Below are 9,749 nucleotides of genomic sequence, written 5' to 3' on the forward strand. Positions count from 1 at the left end.
CTCCTAGATTGGCTAGGTGTCACTTGGGAGCCTCCGACAAGATTGTGGAGTTGAACCAAGGAGTTTGTAAGGGCAAGGAGGTCGCCTACTTCGTGAAGATCTACCGCTAGTGAGGCAAGTCCTTCGTGGGCGATGGCCATGATGGGATAGACAAGGTTGCTTCTTCGTGGACCCTTCGTGGGTGGAGCCCTCCGTGGACTCGCGCAACCGTTACCCTCCGTGGACTAGCACCACCTATCGGAACCACGACAAAAACATCTGTGTCTCCAATTGCGTTTGAATTCTCGAAACCCTTCCCTTTACATTCTTGCAAGTTAAATGCTTTACTTTCCGCTGCTCATAGACTCTTTGCATGCTTGCTTGAATTATGTTAAGATTGCTTGACTTGTGCTAAGATAGCTAAAATCTGCCAAAGACTAAAATTGGGAAAAGGATAGATTTTTAACTGGTCAAGTAGTCTAATCACCCCCCCTCTAGACATACTTTCGATCCTACAATACCTGATACAAGTATTGGCATTGGAGGCAAGTTCGGGGGCTACTGAGGGAGACATGGACTAAGGGGTCCTCGGAGCGACGGCCCATTGTACATGGGCCGGACTGGTGGAGCCATATATTGACAGGAGATCTATGAAGCCATGGTGTGCCCTCCAAGTCAAGAAGGCAGAGGATCTCTTTAATTCCTTATTGTAACTATCTAAGGTAATCCTAGCCCTATCGGTGTCTATATAAACTGAGGGTTGTACACATTATGGTTAGAGCTACATTCATCACCTCATAGCCTAGGGTTTAGCTCATGCTGATCTCGAGGTAGATCTACTCTGTAAACCATGTTATACATTAAATACAATCAAGAAGGACATAGGGTTTTACCTCTTCGATAGGGCCCGAACCTGGGTAAACACTGTGTTCGTCGTCCATTATTACCCATCGATCCTAGATCCACAGCTCGGGACCCCCTACCCCGAGGTCTGTTGGTTTTGACACCGACACTTGCCAGTGAGCAGCAGGCTCTGGCAGGGCATGATGCCCTTGTCGTCAAGACAAGCGCCCCCGCAGCGGAAGAGATGCCTTTAGTTCTTGTCATCGAGCCACGGGCTCTAGCATGGGCACAGCGGATCGTCCTTTACCTTCAGATAGGTCAACTTCCCGATGAACAAGAAGCTGAGAAAGTAGCCCGCCAATCAAGTATGTATCAGTTTGTCGATAGCATTCTAGTAGAAAGAGGCCAAATGGAAAGCTTGTGGCAGAGATACATGAAGGGGTGTGTGGCTCTCATATCGGATATCGCGCACTTGTCGGCAAGGTTATCCATCAAGGTTTCTACTAGCCGATGGCCCTTCAAGACACAATGGTTGTGGTAACAACGTTCTAAGCATGCCAGTTCCACGCCAAGCACATTCATGACAGAGGCGAAGGTGTCCCGATGTTTCGATGAGATGGTGGCTATCATTTTCAGTGGGAGTCGACCTTGGCGATCCGACTACGAACGTGCGAGACGTCGCGCCTTACCAATCACTAAACCAACTTCTGAGGGTTATTGACCACGCCGGAGCACGATCAACCTGACCACGAAGGTCTGTTTCCTGCAGGCAAAGAAAGAACAAGCAAGAAACTAAGATTGCAATCTGGATATTGCGAATATAAGAGGAAAGCTTTATTGATCAAGGTGGGGTTCTGTGACGCCTTTGTTTGGTCATTGAACACAAATGAAGTACACTAAGTTGCAGCTATGGCGAACTTTAATCTAAACAAAACCCAAAGTCTAAACGACGCCCTAAGGGCTGTATATATGGAGGAGATAGGGGGAATTTCATGGCCCTTGGAGGACGGGTCCGAAACCAACCCTAACTCTTGTTTCCCCACACATACAGACTCTAAAAACTGCCTATAATCAAGTCTTTCGAAATTACATGGGCCTGGCCCAAAAATAAGGTGACGCAACACCTAGAATAGCCTTTGGACGAAATTTATGAAGTGTCATCTTGTATATTTCATCCAAGGCTTCATGCACTCATTATGGTGGCTTCAAAGTCCTGGAATCATCACTTGTAACTCCGTTCTTGTTCCCCTTGCGCATGCCATCATCTCCATGCTTGAACTTGCTCGAAGGTTCATCTTTCTTGTCCAAGCTAGGACCTTCATTTGTAAGCAAAACAAATGTATCCAATTTAGGCAGCATCATAATCTCATGAACATTAGAATCATTACCAAGAAACGAAAGTACCTGGTAATTTAATTGGCGTGCGCGAGCTCTAGTAATTGGTCCAGTATATGTAACAGTAGGGGTTGTGGGTGTAACAATGGTATTGATGTCCTCATCATCCTCCCCTTCTTGAAATGAAGTCGTCCTCGACGGAAGCTCATCTTCCTCACCCAAATAAGGCTTCAAATCTGCAATGTTAGAAGTGGGACTAACCCCAAAATCTGCAGGTAGCTCAAGTTTATATGCATTATCATTTATTTTCTCTAAAACCTTAAAAGGACCATCAGCACGTGGCATTAGCTTTGATTTGCGCAGATTAGGAAATCTATCTTTACGCAAATGTAACCAAACAAGATCTCCAGGTGCAAACACAACATGTTTTCTACCCTTATCTCTAGCAAGTTTATATTTAGCATTCATACGCTCAATGTTTTCCTTAGTTAACTCATGCATTTTTAAAATCAATTCAGAACGTTCTTTAGCATCAAAATTAACCTTCTCCGAAGATGGAAGAGGCAGCAAATCAATAGGTGGACGAGGTAGGAAACCATACACAATTTCAAAAGGGCACATCTTAGTAGTAGAATGCAATGAACGATTATAAGCAAATTCAATATGAGGCAAGCATTCTGCCCACATTTTCTTAATATTCTTCAAAACAGCCCTAAGCATAGTAGACAATGTTCTATTGACTACTTAAGTTTGTCCATCAGTTTGGGGGTGACAAGTAGTACTAAAAGCAGTTTATTCCCCAACTTAGCCCATAAACATCTCCAAAATTGGCTAAGAAATTTAGTATCACGATCTGAAACAATAGTATTTGGCACACCATGCAAGCGAATAATTTCACAAAAGAACAAATCAGCAACATTAACAACATCATCGCTTTTATGACATGGTATAAAGTGTGCCATTTTTGAGAATCTATCCACGAAACAAATATGCTATCCCTCCCCTTCATTGTTCGAGGTAAACCTAAAACAAAGTCCATAGATATGTCCTCCCAAGGAACAGTAGGTACAGGCAAAGGCATATATAAACCATGAGGATTGAGTCGTGACTTAGCTTTTTGACATGTAGTGCAGCGAGCAACAAAACGCTCAACATCCCGTCTCATCTTTGGCCAAATGAAATGTGTAGCAAGTATGTCCTCCGTCTTCTTCATGCCAAAGTGTCCCATTAATCCTCCTCCATGCGCCTCCTGCAACAACAAAAGACGAACAGAGCTAGCTGGAATGCATAGCTTGGTAGCACGGAACACAAATCCATCATTAACGACAAACTTGTTCCATGTTCTTCCTTTTTACAATTCAGCATTACATCTTAGAAATCGCCTTCATACACATATTGATCTTTGATGGTATCCAAACCAAATATGTTGAAGTCAAGTTTTGAAAGCATAGTATAGTGACGAGACAATGCATCAGCAATAACATTTTCTTTACCCTCCTGTGGTTAATGACATCAGGGAAATTCTCAATGAATTCAACCCATTTAGCATGTCTACGATTGAGTTTAGCTTGTCTTTTAATATGTTTCAAAGATTCATGATCAGAATGTATAACAAATTATTTGGGCCATAAATAATGTTGCCATGTTTCTAAAGTCCGAACAAGAGCATATCATTCTTTATCATAAGTAGAATAATTCAAACTAGGCCCACTCAATTTTTCAGAAAGTATGCAACAGGTTTGCCATCTTGTAATAACACACCTCCTAATCCAATTCCACTAGCATCACACTTAAGCTCAAAAGTCTTATTAAAATCAGGAAGTTGGAGTAAAGGAGCATGTGCCAATTTATCTTTCAATACCGTGAAGGCTTCTTCTTGTGCGGTACCCCAAACAAAAGGCACATCCTTGTTTGTAAGCTCATTGAGAGGTGCATCAATGGTGCTGAAATCTCTCACAAAACGTCTATAGAATCCAGCGAGGCCAAGAAAACTCCTCAATTGTGTGACCATTTTGGGCTGCGGCCAACTCTCAATAGCTTCAATCTTGGCTTATCAACTTCAATTCCCTATGGAGTAACAACATAGCCAAGAAAAGATACTCGGTCGGTGCAGAAGGTGCACTTCCCAAGGTTGCCAAACAAACGTGCATCACGTAGAGCAATAAAAACAACATGTAAATGTTCCAAATGTTCCTCCAAAGAACTGCTATAAATCAGTATATCATCAAAATAGACTACCACAAATCGTCCATTGAAAGCACGTAAAACTTCGTTCATTAATCTCGTGAAAGTACTACGTGCATTAGTTAACCCAAAAGGCATGACTAACCACTCATATAATCCAAACTTAGTTTTAAATGTTGTTTTCCATTCATCTCCCAATTTCATACGAATTTGATGGTATCCACTACGCAAATCAACTTTGGAGAATATTGTAGAGCCACTCAATTCATCAAGCATGTCATCTAGTCTAGGAATAGGATGATGATAACGAATAGCAGTATTATTAATGCCTCTAAAATCAACACATATACGTGACGTACCATCCTTTTTTGGCACTAGTATAATAGAAACAACACAAGGACTAAGAGATTCGCGTATACAACCTCTGTCGAGCAGCTCCTGTACTTGACGCATAATCTCCTTCGTCTCCTCTAGATTGGTACGGTATGGCGCACGGTCTGGCAGCGAGGCACCGAGAATTAAGTCAATCTGATGCTCAATCCCTCGAATAGGTGGTAATCACTACTAGGGAAAACCTTATACACAGCATCTTAGCAGTAGCGCTGGACAAAACCGTGCGCTACTGCTACTTAGGAGTAGCATGTGTAAATAAATCGCGCAACTGCTATCACCTTAGCAGTAGCACGTACTAGCAAAACGCGTTGCTGCTATGTTTGAACTGGGCGCCACATGGCTAGCCCCACTTAGCAATAGCGCTTATTCGTGCGAGTGCTACTGCTATGCTCCGTAGCAGTTGCGCTTTTCATGAACACACGCTACTACTAGTCCTACCTTATCCTCCCCACGCAGCCGACCCTCTCACTCACTCTCCCTCTTAGTCACTCTCGCCCACGCCGATACCCATCATCCGACGCCGCCGCACTGCTCCTCCATCGAGGTACTCCCTCCACCCCTCGTCCCCTCCCTCCTCCTCCCACCGCGCCCTCCTCCCTCCTCCTCCGGCCGCCCCCTCCTCCCTCCTCCTCCGACCGCCCCTTCGTCCCTCCTCCCTCCTCCGCCGGCAACCCTCCTCCCACCACCCCTCCCCCCTCCTCCTCCGGCTGCCCCCTCCCCCTCCTCCTCCGGCCGCCCCTCCCCCTCATCTCTCCTCCCTCCCTCCCTTGTCTCTGTTCTTGCAAATTATAGGTAATTTAAATGTAGATTTTAGAAGCTAGATATTGTAGAATGTAGGTTTTTTTAATAGAAGTAAGAAAAATTAGGGTAGAACTAGGGTAGTAGAATTTTTAGCAAGTGTTTAATAGAAATAGTTTATTTAGTAAGTGATTAATATAACTAGTTTATTTATATTAAGTGCTTAATAGTTAATAGAACTAGTTTATTTAGTAAGTGCTTAATAGAACTAGTTTATTTATATTAAGTGCTTAATAAAACTACTTTATTTAGTAAGTAGTTAATAAAACTAGTTTATTTAGTAAGTAGTTAATAAAACTAGTTTATTTAGTAAGTAGTTAATAAAACTAGTTTATTTAGTAAGTGCTTAATAGAACTAGTTTAGAGAGAGACCTATATTGACAAATTTAGGTATGATAGGATTATATATAAGATGTTTTGAAATGCTTTTGTTCATATTTTCAACCATTGAAATGCAATGACCATCAATAAGTGGCCTATGTTTTGCCGGAGTGTTGATTAATTTCTGTTCCGGCAAATTTCAGGCGCTCGATATGTCCTTTCTTAGCAAAGGTGATGCCGGATTTTTCTGTGAATTTTGGCATGGATTGTGCTATAATATAGGAAATATCAAGTGTGTTGGAAATGCCACAAAGAGCATTCTACGCCATTTTGGGTTTTTCCATCGAGTTATAATCTTTGAATTTTGAACATAGGAGATGTCTAATGACGATGGGATCCCGAAGTGAGGGTACTGCTACGATGACCGGGGTTTGTGCGACAGGTTTCCTCACCTACAAAATGATAGGTTTTTCATCATGAAGCTGGAAGAGACATTTGATGTTTGTACGGTACACAATGACAAGCATTTCATCATAATTAATATCATCACTTGTGCTTCTTTTTGTTCAACGTGTAATTTCTGTTTTTTTTTCAATTTGATTAGTACATCCCATGCCATGCTAGACCATATGTATTGGAGAAGCTTGGTTTCGGTTTACATGACTTTTAGAATGTGGAGACGAGGAGGGTCACTTAAGAACTAAACATGGTTATGAGTTTCTGGTTAATCTGTACAATGCGGTCAATCACTCCCATTTCGGTTGCTCTAATTGGGAGGCTCTCTGGAAGGCATATAGATTTGAGGAGGGAATGCAAATAAGATTTGATATTTGTCCCGAAGATTATGATGATGATGATAATATCGACATCTGGGTGGATGTGGATATGCCTCCAGTGTTGCCTAGATGTGAGTTTGTCAAACTAATTTGTTAAGTTCAGTAATTTATGTTGTTAATTTAAAAATAGTTGGTGTTCGTCGGTACTAAACTTATTTATTTATAACTGTCAGCTTATTTCTTATCTTCAAGAAATACTCGAAAGGTAGTAGACAACACATATTACTACTATGACTCCAAGCTTAATTGTGAGGAGAAAGGTTATCTTGTCTCATTCATAGAAGATGTTGAGGCCTTCAAAACTAATCAGTCTATCAACCCAAACTTTACTACATATGTGCCACTAGCCCATAAATTGCTTGATGGTAACTTCATTGCCAAAAACTTGGTAAGATTTTGTTAATGATGGTAACTTCATTGCATACATTATTCTTAAGTAAACTACATTGCTAACAATATATGTTACTCTTACGTTTTCGAACAGAGGCTCCCGAAGCAGGTTGTGCCTGACATGCTATTTACCGAAGGTGATATGCATATGGTTAACTTACGACCAACTCCTTCGAAGGCTTACCATATTACATACTCGATTTCTTCAAATGATGGAAGGCTCAAAATCAAAGAATGGAGCAAAGTGATGAATGCGCACACGCAACTAATTGGAGACAAAATGAATGTGCGCAAGCCACAAGTTGGAGATAGGTTTATGTCCATTCTCCATTATGAAGAAGGACTGGCTATCTGTTTTGTGGTATTTTACCTAGGAGAGAGGAGTAGGTCCTAGGTATTAAGAACAATTAGTAGTGTTGATTATATATGACTATGATGATGATGAGATGCTTTTATTATGTGCTACAATGTCTTAGACTTGATGGTGATGCTGAGTAAGAGTAGTTATTGTGAGTACTATGATGATGAGGAGGAGTTGTTATTATAACTAGTGACCAAGTTGTTATATGATGTCTCATGGACGAAAATGGTGATGAGGAGGAGTTATATGGCAATGATATATTATGATGATAAGTTGTTAATGATATGATGATGATGATGATGATGAGTTATTATGTCATTGGGTGAAAGAACCACGGATTAGTTTCAAATTGATGGATCCAAAGTGACCATTGGTTACTTTGGATCCATGCACTTGAAACTAATCCATGGTTCTTTACCCAATGATGTAATAACTCATTATGATGTAAAAACAATCTCTAAATTGATATTGTATAAAAACTTGTATAATGGTGTATGAATACGACATATAACAAAAAAGAAATACGTAACTATAGTAGTAGCGCATGTAGATAGGTGCGCTTCTAGTAACTACCATTAGCGCTTTCTACCAAAAGCATTGCTGCTCCACTTTTATAGCAGTAGTGCGGGCCAACGAGCGTTGCTGCTACAGGTTAGCTGTCGCGCCGTATCAGTAGCGCAGTTACCCGCGCTACTACTATAACTAAAACCCGCGCTACGGCTAGGCTTTTCCCTAGTAGTGAATCCCAGTGGCACGTCTTGTGGAAGGACGTCAGCGAACTCCTGCAAAATGTTAGTGGCAGCAGGAGGCAAAGAGGAAGGTACATCCTCGAAAGAAAATAATGCCTCTTTGAACACAAAAGCATAGCAAACAGATTTGCTAAAATCTGGATCATCAATATCAGATTTGGTGGCAAGTAAACATGCACTTTTCAATTTAATTTCAGAAGCAACACTAGATAGTTTATTATTAGGCTTCATTTATTTCTCAAATTCTTTTGCCACAATATGATTTTCACTCTTATTTTTCTCCTGTTTTGCTTTATTATCCGTATTAATATCATCTTTCAAAATGGAATCGGGAGTCATAGGAAGCAAAGTAATATTTTTATCCTTATGAACAAGAGTATACTGATTGTTTCAGCCATGGTGTACATAATTCTTTTATCTAATTGCCATGGTCTACCAAGTAATAAGGAACATGCTTGCATAGGTACCACATCACAATCAACATAATCAGCATATGTAGAGATACTAAAATGCACATGAACATTACCTGTTACCTTAACCTTGCCGATGTTGTTGAACCATTGGATGTAGTACGGATGTGGATGTGGTCTTGTGGTGAGAGATAGCTTCTCCACCATCTCCATGCTAGCCAAGTTGTTGCAGCTCCCTCCATCTATGATGACGCGAACAGAACGTTCCTTCACAACTCCCTTTGTATGGAACAAATTATTCCTCTGATTTTGCTCAGTGTGTGTGACCTGAACACTCAAAACACATTGAGCAACTAAACATTCAAAGCTTTCAGCGTCTTCAGGAGCAATGTATTGCGTCTCATGATCAGAATCATCTCCACCGTGTTCTTCACTTGTAATAAGAGCCAAAGTCTCCTCATCATAGTCACTAGCGGACTCATACCCACCATCCTTAGTAGCAATCATCACACGCTTAGATGGGCATTCTCTCGCATAATGACCTCCACCCTTGCAACGACGACAAATAATATCATGTGTTCGCCCTGTTGATGCCATGGATGAAGAAGAGCTCTGTGCAGGCCCAGAAGGTGTGCTCTTGGGAGATAGTGGTGGTTGTGCCTGCTTTCTTGTATCACGGTTGGAGGTGGCAGCTGACGGAGGTGTCGGTGTAGCAGAATATGTGGAAGTAGAGGATGCACGTGGTGTCCATGATGAAGGTCGACCTATAGAAAAGTTAGTTCATGCCAATACCTGTCGATCCTGCACTTCACGTTCAGCTTTGCAAGCAAGATGGAATAAACGAGTGATATTATTATATTCCTTATACTCTAGAATGGTCTGAATCTCTATTAATCCACCCATAAAACTTGCATCTAATCATGCCAGTTTGTAATTCTTGATAATATTCTTCTCCAGAATTTTTTCCTTGTCTTAAACGCTGCAATTTTGGAAGTAATTCACATTGATAATATGGTGGAACCCAACGAGTACGCATAGCAGTTTTCAAAGCAGCCCAAGTAGCTGGAATACGATATAATCTACAATGTTCAGACCACCAAACACATGCAAAACTAGTGAAAGCACAAACAACAGCAGGAACATGTCTCTC

The sequence above is a fragment of the Triticum urartu genome, chromosome 6A, assembly GCF_056163025.1.
Source record: "Triticum urartu cultivar PI428250 chromosome 6A, HENAU_Tu73, whole genome shotgun sequence".
In the NCBI taxonomy this organism is placed as follows: Eukaryota; Viridiplantae; Streptophyta; class Magnoliopsida; order Poales; family Poaceae; genus Triticum; species Triticum urartu.